The 24,045-nt window shown below is 38.2% G+C and overlaps 1 protein-coding gene across 4 annotated transcripts in view; it reads left to right on the forward strand.

Moving 5' to 3' along the window:
• LOC5566008 overlaps positions 1-24,045 on the forward strand; it is a 49,748-nt gene that overhangs the window by 20,579 nt on the left and 5,124 nt on the right. The window lies entirely within an intron of this gene.

Genomic DNA, 24,045 nt, shown 5'->3' on the forward strand with positions numbered 1-24,045 from the left:
ACAAATCTATAGCTGGTTCCTCCGGGGATTAAGTCCGAGTATTCACATCTGGTACTCTCTAAACGGAGAAAAACTCTCCTTTTGAGATCCTTTGATTGGCTGATTTATGCAAATTAAAATGTTTGCCATTACAAATAAATAAAGCTAACTTGGCATGTCCCAAAAAATCGTCCTTTTTACCCGACTTGACCCAGTGACCCACTGGAATAACTCCGGTCACAAGAATATTCCCGAGTTCCTCTGGCCACTTTTAGGAACTAGATATGTGAGCCAGTATACTGACAAAATATTATTTGAATCCGTTAAGTATTCGCTGAATGGTGAGGGTTTTAGAAATTTTGCTTTCACTCAGGCCTATACGGGTTGACTGTGAGCTTTCTTTGCCAAAGTTGTCATTTTCGCATTCGTATATCATGTGGCAGGTATTATTTTAATCTATGCCCAGGGAAGTCAAGGAAATTTCCATTACGAAAGATCCTGGACCGACCGGGAATCGAACCCAGACACCATCAGCAAGGCTTTGCTTTGTAGCCGCGGACTCTAACCACTCGGTATTTAAAAAAAAAAAGTTTTACAAATTGTATTCTTATTTCTTCTGGTTTTCCGACTATCTCGAAAAATGTCCCAATCACATTCTACGCATGAACTCGTCGGAACATTTCAAACTCCTAACTATAAAAGAATAAGGTAAGTCCATTATCTTGTTTTTTTTTTTTCTTAATCTTTATTTGAAAGGCTCAAGCGCCCGAGAGCATACGGAGCCGAAAATCTTTTTTTTTTTATCTACAAATAAAATCTTAACCGAGGCTAATATTAATTTGTTCATTTGGACTGCCCTTGTCCGAAGAAATACTGTTTTTCTTTGAACGACTATCAACACTAGATTGACAATTGTTCAGAGAAGTTTGACTAGCACACAATTTTTTCCGTTCGTTCGCCAGTCGAGCCGACCGCCGCCGCTTGTTGGATGCATCAATGCTACCCGACGATGTGCTTTCGTTCCCGTCAGTGTCGTCGTTGTCGTTTTCATTCTTACTGGTGGATGGTTTCTGTTGATCGACTCGTGGTGCAGGTACGGTTTTAGATTCAGTTTGGTTCTGTGGTACTGTGATCGTTGCTGTTGGGTTGATTGGAGGGAAGTCGTCGGGGTTAAGCAGAGATCCAATCTCGCTTGCTGAAGGTGTTGTTTGAGGTTTAGTTGTTGTCAGTGGCGTTTGATTTTTGGAATTCTTGCATTTTTGTCCGGGGTGGGCCGCCAATTCAAACCACCGACACGACTTCTGCTGCCCAGGGTAGGAGATTGACGTCATATGCCCCGAAATAGTGACGTAGGATGGAATTGGTTGTTTCAGCTTCATATGTAAGATACGAACGCCGTTGTAGATACCGGGAAAAAAATTCTTCTAACGCTCTCTTGTGACAGACTTAACTTCCCCGTATTGGGAAAGAAAGTCTATCACTGTGGTGTGCTTCATAGCCGGCGGTAGATCGAGAACGCGCACCGGCACAGATTCGCTTTCTACGTATACGGGGATTTTAAATCCTTTGTCTCTGTAGTAGAGAACATGTCTATTGTTATGATGTCTCTGATAACGAGCAGCAGTCTCGCTATCTTTGACTTCAATAAACACACAGTTTCTAATGTTGTTCAACTGAATGTTTACCACATCCGACAGTTGAAGTTGGATCTCCTTCTCCAAAAACTGATGGATCTTGGGTACATCATGTCGCACAGGAAGGATGTCAAAATCGATTACCAACGTATTTTTACGCTCAATACTCATAGCGATAAAAACACAACAAAGGCACTTAATGAAACCGATAGAAGAAAACGCGTCCGATGTCTTCGAGCGGTGGCTGTCAACTGTCATTATCTTGTTATCAAGTCATTTAGTGACAAAAAACGCTGTTTCATTTTATGTAAATAGGAAGTTGAAACCATACAAGTGCATTGATTTGACATTCATTCGTCATCTTGAGAACATTTTTTTTTCCTCTAAGACGTTTTAAAACTATTCTTAGATCAGGAAAATTTCAATCCAATGTGTAATATTGTAGAAACTGTAAATCCTTTCATATGACAAATGAGTAGTTTATGGTTTCCAAACCTACTGTCCAGTCATTCATGGTTTATTTTAACATACCATTTTGACGTCGATTTTCCCACCCTCATTCTACCTGTTGACGTCATCAGAGAAACTTTAGGACTTACCATAAGTAAACATTCTGTAGAAAGTTTGCGAGCAAAAGAGGTGGCAAATCAATGACCCTTTCTTGAGTTCGGGTGAATTTTCGTGTCGTGCTATCGTAAACTACACCACGGTCCAGAAATAGAACTCGCGACAAGAAAGGATAATTAATCAAATATTTTACACCCGCACAGTCAGCCACTCTTTATGCAGCGTTATTTTTGGTGTAAAATTTGTTCCCCTGGAAATCGTGGATGTACATTTTCTGGCGACATTACTAGCCACAACACAATGTCGTCTTATTTGCATAATCCTCCGTTGGCTTCGTTGAATCCAATCTTGAAAGATTATGGCGCTACCGAAGCATAATGACATGCAAATTTTTCCAAATAAAATCTCCCCAACAAAACGTTGTGGTGGCATCCAACAATTGGTATATAAATTTCAAGATACACTTTATTGCATTTGCTATGGTAGGAAAATCAAAAATTCTGGTTGGTTTTCTCAAAGCTAATATTATCAAATGGGAAACGCTTTGGCTGACAACAATGTCTTCAATTGAAATCAGTGAACATTTTCTTATTATTATTTTTTACATGACGCCTGGAATCAGAGTTAAGCTTCTCGAAATAATATTCTCGTATTCCTTCATATAGTGCACATTTTAAATATCACAGTTCTGCAACTATTTAAAATTGAATTCTTGATTTGATATGAAACTCAATATAAAAGCTAAAATTCTAATCTTTCAATCTGAAAGACGGAACGGAATCATAGCAGCATCTCGTTTCCATTTGCAAACTTGATTTGCCTTGATTGGGCAGCTGCCTTGCTTGTGATGAACATTTAAATTGCTTGTGTGGATCCCCATCCAATCGAGGGTGACGTTGCGAGCTAGATAAGATGAAATTTAGCGATTGATTTTTGCCTTTTTCGCCAACCACATCTATCGTTCACCAGCGCCAAAAGTTTTCCTCCGAAGGTCTGGGTTGAATGAAATCGATATAATAGCTGTTTGATGTTGCCAAGAATGGATGTTTGCTCTTTTCGCTCTACGATCCTACGGTACGGATGAGGGTATGTTTTGTATTAAAAATGGAAAAGTATCGAAAAGTTTTCAATTCGAGGGAGGAGCAATCCGTTTCCAATTTGGTTCAGGTGATTTGCAATTCTTAGACCTAAAGGATATGTCGCATAACGTAGGGTGCTATGTATAGACAGTTTTATCATTTCACGAAATAAAGGTAAAGGTTGTGGCTTGGATTTGGATTGGATTTGGATTGGATTTGATTGGATTTGATTGGATTGGATTGGATTTGGATTGGATTTGGATTGGATTTGGATTGGATTTGGATTGGATTTGGATTGGATTTGGATTGGATTTGGATTGGATTTGGATTGGATTTGGATTGGATTTGGATTGGATTTGGATTGGATTTGGATTGGATTTGGATTGGATTTGGATTGGATTTGGATTGGATTTGGATTGGATTTGGATTGGATTTGGATTGGATTTGGATTGGATTTGGATTGGATTTGGATTGGATTTGGATTGGATTTGGATTGGATTTGGATTGGATTTGGATTGGATTTGGATTGGATTTGGATTGGATTTGGATTGGATTTGGATTGGATTTGGATTGGATTTGGATTGGATTTGGATTGGATTTGGATTGGATTTGGATTGGATTTGGATTGGATTTGGATTGGATTTGGATTGGATTTGGATTGGATTTGGATTGGATTTGGATTGGATTTGGATTGGATTTGGATTGGATTTGGATTGGATTTGGATTGGATTTGGATTGGATTTGGATTGGATTTGGATTGGATTTGGATTGGATTTGGATTGGATTTGGATTGGATTTGGATTGGATTTGGATTGGATTTGGATTGGATTTGGATTGGATTTGGATTGGATTTGGATTGGATTTGGATTGGATTTGGATTGGATTTGGATTGGATTTGGATTGGATTTGGATTGGATTTGGATTGGATTTGGATTGGATTTGGATTGGATTTGGATTGGATTGGATTGGATTTGGATTGGATTTAGATTGGATTTGGATTGGATTTGGATTGGATTTGGATTGGATTTGGATTGGATTTGGATTGGATTTGGATTGGATTTGGATTGGATTTGGATTGGATTTGGATTGGATTTGGATTGGATTTGGATTGGATTTGGATTGGATTTGGATTGGATTTGGATTGGATTTGGATTGGATTTGGATTGGATTTGGATTGGATTTGGATTGGATTTGGATTGGATTTGGATTGGATTTGGATTGGATTTGGATTGGATTTGGATTGGATTTGGATTGGATTTGGATTGGGTTGCCAATGGGCACTTGTGTGAAATGTATGAATAAAATTTTAATATTTTATCATTATATAAAGCACCCCTCTCTTATCGTTATTGAATTTTGTTTCTTCAAGGATGCATTGCCCATATTATTTGAAATGAATGTCATGGTCATTCCCACTACCATTCCCATTTCGTGTTCGTTCCCAAAGATCCCGAATTCACCTTCCCAAGCAGTTCCAAGCCACCCAAAATCCATCAAGTGCTATGGCTCGGTTTTGACAGCCGTAGCTATAAATAGCTCCTCATAATAAAACTCGACCGCACGATTTCACCCGTCCTCTAGAAAAAAGGAACGAACAAATTAATAGAGCGTCCAGCAGCTTGATGGCCGACATCTCAGTCCCGACACATATTTTTCAGTTTGTGTGACCAGAGGAATCAGGTGACAAATGTACAGTACTGTTCAGAATAATATTAGTTATTGCCGATACTACGACTAATAGGTATACAATTTTGACAAACATTATCAAGCTCATTATCACAATTTTTTTTTTTTTAATGACCTGGTAAAAAGCTTGAATTTTTACTCTCCCTAGTCAAATAAAGACAAATTTAGTATTTTTAGAGTTTTAATTTGTTTTTACACATCGTTTCAACAGTTGACACTGAAGTTTCGAACATGTAAGCGAGCCAATTTTAACAAAATGATTGCTGAACAAAAATTTTCGAAACACTAACTACTGCTGATTTGAGCATATCGCACCTCTCTCCCCAATTCAGCAGGAGGCGTCTCTCCCTTCGCGAGGAAAACTTAGCTCGTGAAGGTTTTGCTGCGTCAACCACCGATCAGAGATTTTCCCTCCAACTCAGAATCAGTGTGTCACATGGAACAACCCCAAACAATTTTTTTGTTCACCGTAATCAATTTACCATTCGTGTCAGACGAATATAAGCCACAAACGGAACAATCCAACAAAAAGTAATTAAAATCATTAGAAATAACGACACGTTTGCGGTAGCGGAAGAAACCTTCGTGGGAGGATTTTGATCGTTTTTGTTTTCGTCTCGTCGAATAGTTTGTAGCATAAGTTTTACGAATCATTTTCCCATTCGGGGAAGAGTGATTGCGATTTGACGGATGGAAAGAGTCCTTGAGGGGAAATACGTCAATAAATAGCAGAAATTGTTAGTGAGCAAACAATTTTCAGAAATTTTAATGCAAATAAAAACTGCTATTTTATTGGTCAAGACATTTTGTTCGCTCGAAAGTTAGGGTGATTTAAAAATAAATTCGACCAGTGGATTATAACGAAATGTAATAGAACGCTTTATCGTACATATTATGTTCTAGTTTTGGTTCGAGTAGTGTTTGATCCGTTGAATCTGTTGCATGCTCCTTTGTGGGCGAATGACGGAATCAAGATATGTACTATGTGCCCGGTTCGTGTTGTTTGGATAAAAAAAAATCATAGTGCTTCTGTAGTGTCTGGTTCGCTTAGTAACCGTACCATCGGTATCGCTCATCCGTGTGCATGCTCACGTATTCATTTAAAACTAGTGCTCCCGGCAAACTTCGTCTTGCCATCAAGTAGGCTGTTGAAAAACGCTCTGGATCATCCCATACAAAATGACAGTTCTGTTCACGCTCGTCTTTCCGACTTTCCCGATGAATATCCTGGGATTTTTAAACACACAAACACGTCGGAAGTCTTGAAGGACAAAACGGAGAAAGAATCAATCAAATCCGTAGACCCTTTCGTAAGCCATTTCGTGACATACAAACACCATTCCATTTTTATTTATATAGATTATATCGTTTACCAATACGAATCTTTACCCATATCCAAACTCCCAGTGTTTTCATGTGGAAGTACAGAGGACTGCTCGGCTTCTATAATGCAAGTAACACGTCAACATATCCATACTATCCCCAAATTGACCTGCATTCGGACGAGGTCGGCGCCGTTAGGGGTTATTCAGAAACGACGTCCAGCATTTAGGGGAGGGGGAGTCTACAGAAGTGTGACAGTGCATGTAACAGGTATTGAAAAAAGCGTGACAGAGGGGATGGTGATTGGTCTCGATATCCTGAATCACGAAGGACGTCAAATTTGAATCTTCCCTTATTGTTTGTTATAATAATTATACATTATAATACTTACATATTGAGGTGCTACTGATCTTGAGTAGCGTCTGTTGGTTCCCTGTGTAGGTACAGCTATTTTTGCAATAACATTATAGTAACTACAGGCGGTCAATCATGCTCATGCTCATAAGCCAGGAAAAAATGACCTTCGGGTTAAAGTCCCTCTCACTTGTGGGCTTCGTAGCCGTGCGGTTGGTGTCACCAGGCATTTAGCCGCATCGTGCTAGGGAGGGTAAACGCGTCAGGCTGGGTAAACTTTTCGTGAGGACTGTCACTCGTTTTCAATACTGCATTATGAGGAAAGATTGTTGCAATTTCTGAGCAGGAAGAGCGTTTAAAAACAATTGATTGATTGATCATTGATCGATTCCAGATTCCGATAATTTTTGGTAGTTATGTGATGTCAGCATAAATTATCATATAACTTACATGAACAAGTTGAACTTATACACCTTGGTCGATGCACAAGAGTTTTACATCATCCACTTAGTGATTCAATAAACTAACGAAACAAATTTATCGTGGCAATAGAAGAGTTCAACGGTTTTTGTCTAAAATTATCAATAATTCGAATTCGATTTGAAATTCCTTAAAATATTTGACTCATTGAAGGAAACATTTTTGAAGCCATCTTACGATATTTCTTTAAGATTTTATGTAATTTTATTTTATTTTTGATTTCTCAAGGAATATTGAAGTGTTTTACAGATTTTGCTACAAATATTTTGAAAATTCTTCAAATTATATTGTGAGATTTGTTCATTTGTTTTAACGTGAATTTCTCTTGGAGGACAACTATTTCTTCTTTGTCTTCTTTTATACACAAATTGATTCTGGAATACGGTTTTCCCGTATTCAGCTAAAAAATAAATCACTTCTTGATAACATTTGAGAAGCTCAAAGTTTTCCCTCACAATTCCACTAAAAATCAATGATTCTGTCAAAACTTAGACTGAGATATGTCACTGAAATTTCTTCTAACATATTCTATTTCATAAATAATTTACTCAAATATTTTTTTATACAAATTCTGTCGTGAAATTTATTAAAAGTCCTTCAAAAATATTTCCCAAAGTACATCACGAATTGCGCCAGAAATTCTTCTTAGGTTTTGTTTTCTCTGAAAATTATGCTTCAAATTTCCGAATCATACAAGAAATGTCTACGAAAAAATGTTTTTGAAACGTGTGCCCCAAGAATACTTTTGCTTCCGGAATTGTCATGATGGTAATAGAATCTGTGAAAAAACAACACACAGAATAGCTAGGAAGGAGGAAGATTTTATTGAGATATTCGTAAGGATCTTCCTTGAAATATTTTAGAAATTAAGAAATAGTTTTATCAATTATTGGCAAAATGCATATTCTGGGTTTGAATTCTTGTGTAGTTCCAGGGCGGAATCTCTAGAGACTTTCTGGCAGAAATCTGGAATATTCAGAAGTCAAGGAAGGAATTCTGATATACTTTAAATATAATTTCGGGGGGCCTTCCTTAGAGTCCGCGGCTACAAAGCAAAGCCATTCTGAAGGTGTCTGGGTTCGATTTCCGATCGGTCCAGGATCTTATCGTAATGAAAATTTTCTTGACTTCCCTGGGCATAGAGTATAATCGTAGCTGCCACACGATATACGAATGCGAAAATGGCAACTTTGGCAAAGAATGCTCTCAGTTAATAACTGTGGAAGTGCTCATAAGAACACTAAGCTGAGAAGCCGGCTCTGTCCCAGTGGGGACGTTTATGCCAAGAAAAAGAAGATAATTTCTAAATAAAAATCTGATGAAACTTCTTGAGACATTTGCTTTTATATTCGATAGACAGGCTTTAGTTATGTTGGCATCTTTCCTAGAGAAAAAAAACGAGAAAATATCATAAATCAGGGTAGCCACCGAATATCTACATTAAAATTTCCGCTTTTTCCTGATTCTTCCGGTATAATTTTCAATATTTTCCCGGTTTTTAATTGAGGGCCCAAACGCAAAAGGGTGATATTTCGTCAGATTTTAAATTGAATATACTAAAATATACTACTGTTTTCAAGTTTTTCAACTGCATTTTTAGGTAATTTTTCTGTCCAATAAAAAACAATATAGTTCGGTGAAGATTGGCTTCCTATGAGATTTCCTTCAAACTATGGTTCTGTCAGTTGCACCCCTCTGCTTCTAACCCCCTCAATTGTGCTAATAGGGCGGTTTGTATTCTTGGCTCAGTTAGCTCACCTCGACTGGAGTTTGTTTTAAAAGCTAACAAGCCCATATTTATCAACAATATGCCTCTTATGTGCATCTTACAACTCATAAAAATGAAGAGTTCGCTGAAGCAAATAAGTTTAAGGTAAGGATGAAAAACCGCAAGTGTTGTTCTCACCTTACATATTCACTTTTAAGTCGATTGGATAGCTTATGACACATTGAAAGCTTTTATAAATAGAAGATTTTTTTATGGATATTCGGATTTATTGATGTATTATTTAGTAACTAAAGAAAATTTTGAATCCAATATGTTTGAGTGCTTAAACCTTCTGCAAGAATTCTGCAAAAACCTTGATTCAAAACTTTAAGTCAAATAAGTGAGAGAAAAATTCAAGCCTTGACGGCAAAAGAAACAAAAAAAAAATCATAAAATTATACTAAGCCAATACTAATCAATATGAAGAGTGAAACATTTCAAAGTAGTAGAGTGTAGCAAAGTAAACTATTTCTACAAGAAACTAATTAATTAATGTTCGATAGTTATTTATCTAAAATTACAGATGCTTAATAGCAATATCATCAATCATAACAACTTTCTACAATTTATTATAGGTGGTTTGTAAATTTAGAGATTTTCGTTCAAAATGATTTTCCCGATGAGCATCTCAAATTCTCGTCTTATCCCGTCTTTGTGGCCATCCTGATAAATAATTATAACCTTATATTTCGTTGTTATGTTGTCTATCTGTTGTTCCCACCTGCTTAAATATTTTGTTGTTTTTGTCATGCGACTTTCTCGAGAAACTTCGTACAAAAAGTAGAGCAAAAATTTCCTCCAAGACCCAAATTTAGTAATATTACATTGCGAATGCTAACATAACGTTTTTGGCAACGTTATTCAGTTCTACGATAATAATCAATAATCAATAATCAATAATAATCTTTAGTTGCTTGAAAGCACCATCATAGTAATACTGCAATTTTGATTTTACTATGGCTCCATGATTCGATAACATCTCCGAAAAAGTTCGGAATTTTCGCAAGTAGAAAAAAATTTGTTTCTAAATCATAATGGTGATTCCTATGCAAAGCTAGGATTTAAATACAATACCTTTAGTAAAAATTTCAACCGTTTCCCATTTTAATAGACAAAGAGAAGAACAAATTGTAATAAATCCTGCAAAAACTATCTACGCTTTTCCGGGAGGCATATTGTCAGAAATTTTTGCTTAAAGTTTCAGAAGTTCCACGGTGAATTCTTGAATTTTCTGGCAGGAATTTAGTAATTTTTTCATAGTTCAATTCAACTTGTGTTTATCTAAAAATCTTATGTGGAATTCAGTAATCGTAGGGTAATTTGTAGAAAAATCTTTAAGAAACAATAGTTTTAAAGATGTTATTTATCCAGCTTTTAACGCTGGCTATAAAACTGCGAGGGGTGAATCAATTTTTACATTCCTTGCCTACACATTTAATAGTATGATCTTAGTAGGCAATACCTTTAAATTATTCATTGACTTGTGAATAATTTTCATAGTGTTTATTTTGGAATAAGAATTCTCGTACATATTCCAAATAGACAAAATTAGAAATTGATCTTTTCCCATTCTTTTTCTCCCATTTTAGGAACTTGGCAACGAATAACCTCTATATCTTTACGTGGAAATATCACTAATATATCATATTGAGTTATAAATATCTCCCGTTGATTTTATTTAGATATGATGTAATATTTTTCCAATGTTTCATAACAAGATTATATCACAAGGTGTTACAATTTATTTTATAACAAATCATGTTACAAAAAGTTATAACAAAGCTTATAACAATCTAGTTATAACTGGAACAGAATTTAAGCTACACTCATCATTATAACAAAGTTACATCATAGGTTGTTACGATAACAGGACATGATATTTTTTTTGTATTTATTTATGAGGTTTTTTATGAGGGCATGATATAAATGTGTTTTATTGTATGAAGAACATTCACCAAGAACGAGTAAGTTTGTCGTTTGTATACGTCATGTTTTTCAGCTCAGACGCAGGAGAAATTTGAAAAACACCAAATCCATTCATATGAGTTGAGAAGACGTAGAACCAGTTGAGCTTCCATCACCATCTACTTCAAGTGTACCAACAGCCTCAACGGTCCATTCCGGTGGTTTGATACATATCTAGGTTCGATTCCCGTTATTGACTTGGTTTTTTAAAGACTATATAAAACTTTTTTATTTCATTTCTGCCATTTGCTAAGAATAAACTTTCACACTTAAAAATTTTTACCCAAAAAATGAGTAAAATTATATAGTTTTCACCCTAATTATTTTTACCAAAAGCGGTATTTGTAACAAAATATGATACAATTTTGATATGCTGTAGTGCAAAATTTTAGTTATTTCAACAACATCCTGTATCTAATTTAAAACAACCGGTGTTACAAAAATGGATCGTAACTAAATAACTCATCAAAGTATAATTTTGATAGCTTCAGCTAGTCGGGTTATTATTTAGGAGCCTATTTTGTAAATCGAACAGATTCATGTGACTCGTCTGTATTCATTGTCGATCAAAGCAAGATGTCACCCGTCGACTCCCAGAGTAATCCAGTCACATAGTGTGACAACTGTCGATAAACTCGAGTGACAGAGCTGAGTCGAGCGAATTTTTCGGTCGACAGTGACTCCAGACGAGTCATTTTGATCGACTCGACTTATGAAATAGACCCCTTATTTAAAATTTAATTTAATCATTTGCTTACCAATTTGATTAGAATATGATCAATTACGACATCTATTGTTTTGGATATCATGTTTGGATCAACAATTCGGAACAAAGCATAATAAATATTTCTATTAGCTATGTTTTCCTTAAAGACCGTTCATAAATCAAGTAAATTTTTTAGAAAAAGGATATCTAGCCAATGATCCATTGTTTTGTTTACTCTAAAGTGTTTGTCTATCTGGACAAACATGACGGCAAACCTTCCTCAGGCATTTGCGCTGATTTTCTCCACATAGTGAACATAATGCTATGCCCGAGAACATGGAGCCGTTTTGGGCCAGAGTTATTCAATTCTGTGGACATGTCTAAAATATGCAAGTGATTAATAATCTTTGATATTCAAAAATTGGTCTACGTCTAGGTCTATGTGGGTAATGAATAACGCAATGCATAACCAACATGATATAACCTAGTATTTTCGATAAGGGCTTGCCGGGGAACTGTTCATGTTAGGATCAAGACAGGTGAAGTGGGGTATTCGGTCCTATGTCATAATATTCAGTGACCAGCGTAAAATTTAGAGCGCATCAGTTCAAAAAAAGCTGGATTTCATAATCTTTGTACTCGAGCACCAATTTCGTTCAATTGCTTGAATAGTTAAATGTTTAACAAAAACAAATTCTCATTCATCTCAGCATTATTTTCTTCTTCCCATCGGTAGCTAATACGCAACATTCATATTAACAGCAGTATTTGTACTGACACATCCAAAATCAATTCCTCTTTAACCTGAGCGAATAAATCCATTATTCTTCTTCTTATTTGTGGCGTTACGTCCCAGATAGGACAAAGCCTGCTTCTCAGATAAGTGTTCTTATGAGCACTTCCACAGTTATTAACTGAGAGCTTTCTTATCCGATTGACCATTTTTGCATGTGTATATCGTGTGGCAGGTACGAAGATACTCTATGCCCTGGTAATCGAGAAAATTTTCTTTACGAAAAGATCCTCGACCGGCGGGATTCGAACCCACGACCCTCAGCATGGTCATGCTGAATAGCTGCGCGTTTACCGCTATGGCTTTCTGGGCCCCAATAAAAAAAGCCATTAATATCATATAATAATACCAGAAGAATGTTTTTTCGATGCTCTCCGAACTCAGTTAACAATCAAATGAAAATATTTGGCGTCACCATAATCATAAATTGCAAAGCTAACTCCGACCCAGCTATAAAAACTGTAGTGTAGACAAAAAATGTCAGAAGGGGGTGAATCGAAGTTTATAGCAAGCTAGCGTAAAAAGCTCATATCCCGGGATTTATACTTGGAATCTGAAAGAATGCCTAATGAAGTTTCGGAAGACTTTATTTGAGAAGTTCAAGAATGAATCCGCTGAAAATTTTATAGGAATTTTTTTTTTTTAATTTTCTCAGGCAGGTATTTTTTTAAGAAATTTTTTAGTATTATTTTAAATTAAATTGATGATTCTTGGGAAAACATGTATGGGTTTACTGAAAAATTTGTGGAACGAATTTGGTTTTGTGAGCTTTCAGATAATTTTCTGGTAAGATGAAAAAACCCTAAGGGAATTTTCAGGTAAAATCAAGGGTTAAATCTATTTAATGATAACTACTAAACCAGGGTATGATTTTCTGTAGGAATTTCGGGAGAAACTTAGTAAACACTGGTAGATGAATTCTTGGAGGAAGCACTGAAAAAGAAAACATATAATTTATTAAGAAACCCGAGTGGGAATTTTCAGAGGAATCTTTTGAAAGCACATGGTTGAATACCTGAAAATTTCGTGAAAAATCACAAGGAATTTTTGTCATGAGTTCTTTGAAAAATTCTTGAAGGATATTTTTATTGGAGAAGACAAAGAATGAGTATTTTCCGAAGTAAAAATTTAAATTTACAAATATTACATTAGTAAGCTGTAAATTTGGATTATTCTAACAATGTAAGTTGGAAAATTAAAGTTGTTTAATGGTACAATCAAGCCTTCATACTAAACACTATCGAATATTTTTTCTATGTCTAGAAGATCAGGGCCAGTAGAATAGCCTTCAGATTTGCTGGACAAAATCAAATTTGTTACACGTAAAAGTAGGCGAGTGGTCGAATGTCCATGTCGGAATCCATTGGCATAAATTGAAATTTAATTGATGTGGACCATCATGCTGTTCAAATGACCTTTTGAAAGAAGCATGTGCAGGATTTTTGTCTGGTTTTAAAATTGGTACTACCTTGGCATTTATTCATACGTCAGAAAAATATGCCAACTGAATACATTTGTTAAATATATCAACTAAGAATGTTTCTTGATGAGAATGTAAAAAAATCCATCATCGCCAGGGGCTCTCAAATTTTTGAAGTTTTAACAATAGTTCTCACTCAATCAAAATTAGTCTCCCAGGAATTTTCGAAAAGGTTCCCTTGATTGATGATGTTTCCGAAATCCTGAGTAACTTGATTTTCAATTGGACAAGTAAGTCCTAAATTGAAATTGTGCGCGCATTCAAACTGCATGGCAAATTTTCAAGCTTTTCGCAATTAGTTAGTAATAATGTGTTTTCCACTTTCAATGCCGGTATTGGCTTCTGAGTTGTTTTCAAAATTTTGAATAATTTCCAAAAGGGCTTGGGACCAGGGTCCAATTGAGAAATTTTATTTTCAAAGTTGTTGTTTCTTAATTGTAAGAAAAGTTTCTTGATTTCTTTCTGCAAATCCTGCCATATAATTTTCATAGCATGATCGCGAGTGCGTTGAAAATGGTGTTGTTTAATACACCTGTGAATGATGATTGCAACTCCACCACACATCATGAGTTAATGTAAGTTCCATGAACCTGTTTAGCATTGGATTTACATGGAACTGTTTTTATCAAATTCTTGGTTTGCAACATAACAATTATAGCGTGCAGAACATAAACTAAAAACATCTGATCGAAATATTATTGATTCATCGAGCTAAACTCGTACACATCATTTTCAGGACAATGGCCAATGACATGGAGAACATCAGTCAGCACCCGCGGGGAGTCATTGCACGAAAATAAAAAGATTAGGAACCAAAGCGAAGCGGAGTGATGCGCAATTGGGTGTTACATATTTGTCTATTTCCATTCGGTTACACGCTAGCAGTACTATCGGTACCATGGAATCAATACTGCTCGTGTTAGACACCTGTCGGTTCAAGGCCTCCACCAAACTTGATGAAAGTCCTGCCATGTCAGACAGTGGAACTACCTAATCGACAACGTTCTGTTGATATGGAGCATGATAACAGCGATTGGGGATTCAGTTGTATCATATTAGGGAGCCGGATCTTATTCTTGGCACTTTTGATTCACTTCGGCAGTGGGGTTTTTTGAAAGCTACAAAGCTCATATTTAGTCACAACATGCGTCATACTGATGTGCTTCTTATTGCAAAGTTTCAGACAATTCGGACAACAAAAACCCCCCATGCCAAAGTGAATCATGGAAGTGCCCAAGTGGTTCTGCACCCTATTTTCAAAATAGAAAAAAAAAAGTAAACAAGGATCTAACCCAGCGTGGAATTCAAACCCCCACTGGCACAAAGCGGCAAGTCTCTCTGCTCATGTTCAACAAAGCACTATTAACCCGAATGAACACTAATAACTCATCGCTGGTAGCCGTAGAGTACCGTCAAGTTGGCGTGTCGGTAAATGCGATAATAATTGAATCCTTTCCTCGAAATTACACTAGTTGTGCTGTGCTTTTGCTCTAGTTTCCCCTCAAGTAGAACGGTCCAACAAAGCGTGCCGAATTTCCTTCTAATGAGGCGCCTTCCTCCTTTAAGCAATATTCACTTTCAGCATAGCGCACTATGTAATAGCATTTTCCAGGATCCACCACTTTAATGCCACCGCATCATACATCATTACGAGAACTTTTCTCTACGATATGGGTCTCATTTCTTGTGCTTCTTGTCCTGTGCTAAAGAAGGGTCTTTGATGGTGCATTTATATCAGTGGTCCTCAGCCATACTGTCTATGCGGGCCAATTCGGTACTTTCAGGACATGGAGCAGGCCGCAAGACATGCAAGACTATATTTTTACGAGTTTTGAATATAATAAAAAAAAAACACCCTTCAATAATCACTCCAACATCTTTGAGTCATTTATGGTTTTCTACCAGCATATTTTTTATAATAAGAATGTTTCTAGGTTTATAAAAGAAATCCGATTCTCATTTGATACATCAAATACACGGATTTAACAGAAAGAATGACAATTCCTCTTCAATGCTAAACTATCCCTCTTACCCTAATATCTGTCTCCTAAACCAGTTCAATCCGCACAAGTTTTGTGAGTTTTAAAAGGTATTTGTGCCGATCATTTCATCTTAGAAATATTAGAAATGGGAAAGAAGCTTTCCCAGCTTCTGGAGGGAAGTTTTCCCAGGTTCTGGAACAACGCTTTCCAGCTTTAGGAAGGAAGCTTTTCCAGCTTTAGGAAGAAAGATTTTCCAGCTTCGGGGTGAAATCTTTTCCAGCGTCTGTTAGGAAGGTTTTCCAGCTCCTGGAAGAAAGTTTTTCCAGCCACTGTAGGATGCTTTTTTCAAGCTAATTGGCAGAAAAAGCTTTTTTAAGATGTATGGAACATTCAAGATTTGATAACAGTTAGGATTGTCAGATAAAATTCAGAGCTGCTCATGGAATATAAAATAAACAAGATAACATTCCGTCTCTGCTCAGCACGATGTAGCGCAGAATGTACAAGTCATAAGAATTTGATTGTAAGAGGACTTAAGAAATATAATCCTGTTTTAATGAGATCATAACTAGCGGGCCGATACTCATCTATATCCAAAGAAGTCTCGCGGGCCGCACAAAAACTTGAAAAGAGCCGCATGCGGCCCGCGGGCCGCAGTTTGATGACCACTGATTTATATGAAGGATGATAATTTAATCGGATGGCAAAACTCAAACATGTCTTCCCTGCGTTCTTTTTTTTTTTGTTTGAAAATTGATCTTTTTATCCTTAAGGAGAAGATGAGTTGGAGCCAAACTTCAAATTTTCAAGGGTTCAAGTCTGGAGAACTGAACATCCGTTTGAGTTGTCAGCTCAAACGGATGTTTGGTTCTCCAGATTTGTGGTCTTAAAAATATAAGCAAAACCTTCGATGCATCATAACTTTTACTTTCTCGTATATTGCTTTTTCTCTTCTTTGGGATATAGTATCAGCTTACAAGGTAACGTCACGATGGTTTTACAAGGAGTTTCGAATCGATGTCCACATTTTCAGATCCTAAGATTACACAGCGTAACAAAAATGACATTTTTGCGTGTCTCAAGGATCAAATTATGTGTCTTTAGTAGATTTTGGGTAGCTGAATCTGAAGCCGTTCTCAGAAATGTTTCAGCACGTCACAATTTTTAGCTACAGGTCGCTACATATTGTATAAAACGCTGATTTCATTGATAACATGAGATTCAAGGTATTATTTATCAAACTTTTTTGTGATATAACCCACTAATCATGCAAAATAGGACTTAAACTTTCAATTTAGATACAATTTAGATGAAATTGGACAGAAATTTAAGTTTAAATTGTTTTTTTAACATGCTTGTAGTCTTCATACAAAATTCTTCGTTTCTATTATATGGCAATATACAATACTTTTTTTAACTTAGCTTAGCTTAGCTTAGTTTAGCTTAGACTGACTACACATATCAATGGTTGCTATTCCGTGATTGACCGAAGTCAGTGAAAATGCACAAAGAATCAACTAGAAGTTCGGCTGAGATTGGCCATAATCTTCTTCAGTTTTTTCTCCCGAAAGAGACGGGTCTGCTGTGGCCATTTCCGTCTATACCGTTCCACGTTCTGCCGGGTACCTTACTGCGGCATGACCGCCCGCGCTGCATGCTTGTCCTCCAGAATCTCCCTACATTCCTTGTCGAACCAATCGGTCCGTCGACTCGTCCCACGTACCAGACGTTACTCTCAGCTGCATTGTTGATGGCTGCCTTCGCTGTTCTCCAGCAGTCCTCAAGAGGGGCTTCATCCAGCTCACCCTCTTCCGATAACGTGGTCGATTCTGTATGCTGTGGTGATCTCCAGATGTATCGGTATGGAAGGCTGTGCTGAAAGTAGGTGCTACGGATGGCCATATTCTTGGAGGCGGCGAAATCAATTAGTCGTAAGCCGTTTTCGTTAGTTAGCCGGTGGGCGCCGAACTTTCCAATAGTCGGTCTGAACTTCTTAGCATGGTCATACTGAATAACTGCGCGTTTACCGCTACGGCTATCTGGGCCCTGTGGTAAGCACATTAGGAAATATTACTAACTATACTGTGTTTATCACGAAAAGTTCTTACTAGCTCGAAAGTGTAAATGAAATGAACCGAACCCTGTTGTTGTTACGGAGGGATTTTAACCCGAAGGTCATTCGTCACTTAAATGAACCGAATCTGTCGAAGATAGTATGTTTTACATAATTTGAATTGCAGACGATGCTCCTCCCTTTCGTATTTTTAGCCTTCTTCTGATTGACCAATCTAGGATAAGGTACATGAAGTTGATGTCTTGGTTAGGGATTTACATATCTTGGAAAATTCACATGCACGTTCGTATGGACAGTAAAAATATCAACATTATTTAATAGCTTACAATAAATTAAAATCACGCATGTTTTGTTTTCGTGCAAATTTTAAATATTTCTGATCAATGTTCAATGTGCTCTGATTTATATACTATGACATTTGCAATAGACTAACATGTAGAAAAATTTCAGATCAATAGTTGCTCATTACAATTGGTCAAGAAACAGTTTATTGAACAGTATTTAAAATCTGTCACAATTTTAATACATTTTCCAATTCCCGTACTCGAGAATTTAGGAAGTGTTCCTCCATTATGATAAATCAACGACGCTGTTAAAAAAAACCATACAATGCTAAGCACTATGATGTTATTACGGTCTGACGGCGCTGCAGCGGTAAATTCTCAAATTCATGTAATTATGCGGGGTAAATTATGTGAACCAAATCAAGTTTTGTAGAATACCGCGATATTTAGATCATTCTAGATAAATCAGTAAATATCATCCAATAAACCCTTTTATGAACGTATGTTGGCGCTGAAAAGGGCCGATTGAGCTTGGATGCTGTCACAGATGAATAGCACTACGGGATGTTATCAGTTGGTTGCCATGATAAAACGGAGAATCACCAACGAAAGAGTATATCTGAACAAGTACTCTGCTTATACGACAAACCAGCTGAATATTTCATGGGTGCACAACAGCAACAGGGTAGCGGATCACAGGGATTTGGTTGAAATCTGGAAACGTAGTTCAATCTTGAAATCTTGAGCGATTTCATAAGCCAGACGCTCGATAAGCAGCTCCTCGGATCAGCCACTCAGGGGGCTCTGGTATTGGTGCATAACGGGCTTGTTTCTTGACTGCACTACCGATGCGGAGTTTACCGCGAGTCGAAATCTAGAAGCGCGGATCGGTCAACCTAGAAATCTTGAGCGATTTCTCAAACCAGACGCTGGATTGACAGCTTGAAGATTAACAGCTCAGCAGGTTTCTAGCAGTGAAAAAGTAAGAGGTTGTTTCCGAGATACGACCGCCAAAGTGACGTTGGATAACTTTAGCTTCTTCTATTTCCTGGCTTGAGACTGTCACGAACTTATGAAAGATTTCTAAGAGAGCAGCATCAATTTTCGACCCAACACTAGTTTTCGACCGTTTTTCGATGATTTTCGACCGATCGATTTTCGATACGGTTTTGGCCTACTTTGTATGAAAATCCGAAAATAGGCACAGAATTCTTGTAGGTCGAAAATAAGTGCTCTTCTAATCAATTTTCACACTATTTGTTGCATGTCAATTCTGACCTATTATGAACATTTTGTGTTATTTTATGGTTGGTTCGATTAACACTTCAATTGGTCGATGGAAGCAGAAGCATGAGCGGTAACTTTTGCTCAACAAACAAATATTCCGCTTGAGGATCCACGCATGATCCACTAAGATTGATTGCTTAAGTGGGTTCCGAAGCCTTTCGATACTCGTCGTATCCGTGGCGAACGCGCTTAAATTGCATTGAATCACAGTTTCAAACAACTGCCCTTTTCAGGGCCACAATTGATTAAATAATTTATTTAGTTATCATTATAGTTTCGGATGATTAGCTTTCAACAGAGATAAATGGCAAACAAAGTTTAACATAGGTTCCCGTCGTTCAGTCGGGCGGCGGTAGCATTTTCGCAGTCTTTTCTGTGTGCGTATTTCCATTCGATCGACAATGTCTTACCATATCGGAACGTCAACAAAGCTGTTGCTGATTAGTTTTAGCTCTGTGTTCGACGAGTTGATATTGATCGCTCTAGTATCATGTAGGTAGCGACGGCGATAACGGCATTATGCAATCATCACTAAATGCGAAACAAACCGGGAGGGATTCTTCATTCAAGTGCCGTTCGCAATTTATCCGACTCATGCACACACTGTCGACGATTGCCCCGCGCGCGCACAATCGGAAATTCATGTCCCATTTATGGTTGCGTGTAAATGACTGACCAAAATCTGAATCAATTACATCCAATCATCAGTAATTGTCGGTGGAAAATTCTCACAACTCTTTTAAAATGTAATTGTCGTCCTGAAAAGGACGGTTGGTGGTAGTCACCGTCGATCAAACTGGGTTTTCATTCCATTGTTAGACAGAAACACACCAAAAGCTCACCGAAGACGATTAAATTGAAATGCGGTCGGTAATTTTGTGCTTTCTTGTCCATCCTTGTATTCGATGGTTTGCTCACTCCTCCGACGGTAATTATCAAGGTTTCTGGACGAATTCGATGGGCGAGCTGGATGCCAAGGGCTATGATGAGCGATAACACGGAACCCGCAGCTTTTAGCTTGGGAATAAACAGCAGCAGCGACGAACGTGTAAAATTTATTCCGATATGAGTCCTTCTCCGGTTGCTGGTCTACGATTGACTGATGCGCGCGTGAAGTCGAGTTTGGTTGGCTTCGACTGAACACGAGATAATAAGAGAAGTAAGAAGAAGACCGAAAGGGGCGTTTCCCTTTGAATGACGAAAGTGGCTAAGATATCGCGCAATGATGTCTGTGTCAGGAATTCACAAGAAAAATGTGCTTTTCTATGAAAAATAAGACATGCTTCGATATTTCCCAATTTTTCAATAGTTCAGTCATGAGAATCAATAGTTTTCATTGTTGGAGTCGATTCGTAGAAAGATTTCCAATCGATTGGTGCAAGAATCTTGAAAATCTATCCGGGCGTTAGTAAGTTATTAACATTCAAAATCTAACCACTTTTCGTGACGCGAGCGATTTTTCGGTTTTCGAAATTGCACCCCAGTATGTTGCCGTAAGACGTTATCCAACGTCAAAACTTCTCGCTAAGCAAGTTCGGAGGACCTCTTACCAGCTCGAAAGCGGAATTGGAATGAAAATGAATCCAACGAAGGCAGGTTTTATAACCTTGGAATAGTAGATGATGCTCCTCCCTTTTGTGCTGTTCGTTTTCTGATCGACCAATATGGGAAATGGGTATGTGCCAATAATGTGTTGGGCTTAGAATTACTTGAAAATTGCGGAGAATGCTAATGCGTGAGAAATTGGTCGAACATGAATTGCTGGAAGGGTAGACATTAACTAAATATTCAATACGAGCTATTGATAATCAATAGTTTTCTTTATTATGAAGGTAAATTTCTGATCCATGGGTGCCAAAATTATTACAATTGTTCAATGAGAATGTCTTTTCAAAAGCATTCTTAATATGTCGCAATTTTGTTACATGTGATAATTTTCCTAATCAAAGTGTTCCCATAAAATATGGAACATAAAAGGCGCTGTTGGAAATGCCACTCTATTTTACAATCGTTGTGAAATGTTGAGCACTCACCCCGACGGCACTGCAGCAGCGTCTGCGAGTACAATCTCAAATTGTTGAGTCATAAATTATTCATGACAAATGAAATTTTGTATGTAGCTGTGAAATTTATTTAGGAATATAAGAAGTCGTAAATATTTTTCTTCTAACTCTTTTCCACAAATTTGATGGCCCTGAAAAGGGCCGATGGCTTTGTTAGCTAAATTTGAGCAAGTAATTTGCTTATACGACGAACCAGCTGAATGTTTCGTTGCTGGAAACGTTGCTCACTCTTGAAATCTAGAGCGATCACATAAGTCCGACGCTCGATTAGCAGCTCCTCGGACCAGCAACTCAGGGGGCTTCTGGTATTTGTTCCTAACGGGATTGCTTCTTGACCACCAATGCTGATTTTATCACGAGTCGAAATCTTGAAGCGCGGGTCAACAGCTCCTTGGCCGATGAAATTTGCGGCGGCGATAACGATGGCTGGGTGAACGCAAACAAGCGGTGAACCACAAAGCGAGAATGGCTCGCCCGACCGTGTTCACAGTTCGACCGCAAATTCTCCTGCGCACTGCTTCCTCTTCTTCTTCTTGGCGGTGGCAGCGGTGATGGCTTTAGCTTCGGACGGCATCTACTCTCGCTCGCTCAACAGTTTGATATGAGCGAAGCAAGACAAACGGGGGCGTCCTTCGCTATCGATGTCTGTGCCTGAGAAGCACGCCCGGTCAGCCGATCTGTCGCTTGCTGAGATGCGAGCCAATCGGAGAGTGAAAAGCAAATGACGTCAAATTTTCTCTAGCCACCCCTATTTATAGATTTGCTTGAAATCAATGTTCTCTTTTAAAACAGTTATTAAACTATTTGAACAGGTATTTGGGATTCAGTAAGTAAACGACATGAAGCTTTGATGTCTTGTCTCTCGATTGAGGTGCTAATCAACAAATTTCGTTAAGCCAGCGAAAAGTTATAAACGTTTAAAATATTTCATGCCAACGTAACGCTCTTGGTTTTGAAATTCCAATTTCACTCCTGTATAGAGAAGAAAGACGTAGTTCTACGTCAAAAGGCGACACGGTTATTCCTATAGGCCAAAATTCAGTAGCAGAAATCAGCTCTTCGATTGATTTTGGAACGCTGACTTTGAACGATACAAATGTTAGTGATTCGCTGTTAATCTGACGTGTTAGTTTGAGGCAACGGATGTGCTCAGGTTTGCAGTTTGCCTTATGGGATATATACGCTACGATATTCTGCACGGTTTCATTTGGTTGGAACCTAGTAACATAGTACCATGTATCATTTGCGCTGCTGTTAGACGAAGGTGGAGCAATAGCTAAAACTGGAACACTGGTAGGATAGTTGGTTGATATTGATGGTGTTGTTGATGATGTTGGTCTAGCTGGTTGGTGCGATGGCAGAGTATTGGCGCGGGCTGATACTGGCGGTGCGATGTGAGTTGTTGGGTATGGAATTGTTTGAGTACATGCATTTTTCCCACTAGAGCGAGTGACGGATGCAGCGGGAGGAGCATTTGTTTTGGATGTCGTAGCATGCATGGCGGTGGCGGTTGTAGATGTTGTAACAGTGGCTGTAGCGGTTTTAGGCAAGGTGAGGGCGATGGTAGCAGTGGGCATAGTGGTGGAGGTTGTAACGTTGGGAGCAGTGGCGGTAGTGGGCTTGGTGACGGTGGCTTGGACGGTGGCGGCAGTATCGATGATAACAGTAGAGGTGGGGTACCGGCCTTTGATCCTCGACTTGCCCATTCTCTCATTGATCGGCGACCAATCGATCACTCGCCTCGGCATATAATCCAAGATTATAAAAGCTGTTCCCAGCTCGGTTGTTTTGCCGCAGCTCTGGTAGTTGTTAAACGTTCGCACCATTGATCCCTTCCAACACACTTCCTGCAACGCTACGATGCCGAATCCACAGTTCTTCTGCACGTCGGCGAGTATTCGTGTGCTCCCGATGAAGTTGAGAGTTTTACGGTTCCACGTACCGAGCTTCCATTTGCTAGTCCCTTTATGTCGCTGTGGTCTTCGCCGATTGTCCCGGTTCGTAGTCTCTCGTTGATTATTCGTTGCTTGTTTTTTGAGGCTGGCTTGCAGGGCCTGACACCAACCCCCTAGATTTCCGGAAGACCATTCCCCCTAAATGTTCGGAGGGTCATAGTGCACAGTTTAGCTTAGAGTTCTTCACTGGCACTCGGACGGTGACATGAGGAACAGACGCTGTTGTGAGCCGCAGAATCAAAAGCAACCCCCCCCCCACCTGTCAGCATACGACCAAAGTTCCCACCGGGGTTGGTTACCCGATCATCTCTAAGGTTACTCGTACCCCGACCAGTACTGCAAGGAGGTAGTGATAAGATTTGCTTGGCAGGAGGCTAAAGACCGTACATAGGGGTCTATTCTATTCCTGCAGGTTCACGAGGTACCAATGGTACGCCATGCTCAGCCATTTACCAACCATCAAAATTTATAAGCTAATTATATAAGATATGTTTGCATGGAACATAACAATTATAATTCCTCCCCATATTTGAACGACAATTGACAATTTAAGACACTACAAATCTGATGAAGCTTGATGAACTTT

Source organism: Aedes aegypti, chromosome 2 (genome assembly GCF_002204515.2).
Source record: "Aedes aegypti strain LVP_AGWG chromosome 2, AaegL5.0 Primary Assembly, whole genome shotgun sequence".
In the NCBI taxonomy this organism is placed as follows: Eukaryota; Metazoa; Arthropoda; class Insecta; order Diptera; family Culicidae; genus Aedes; species Aedes aegypti.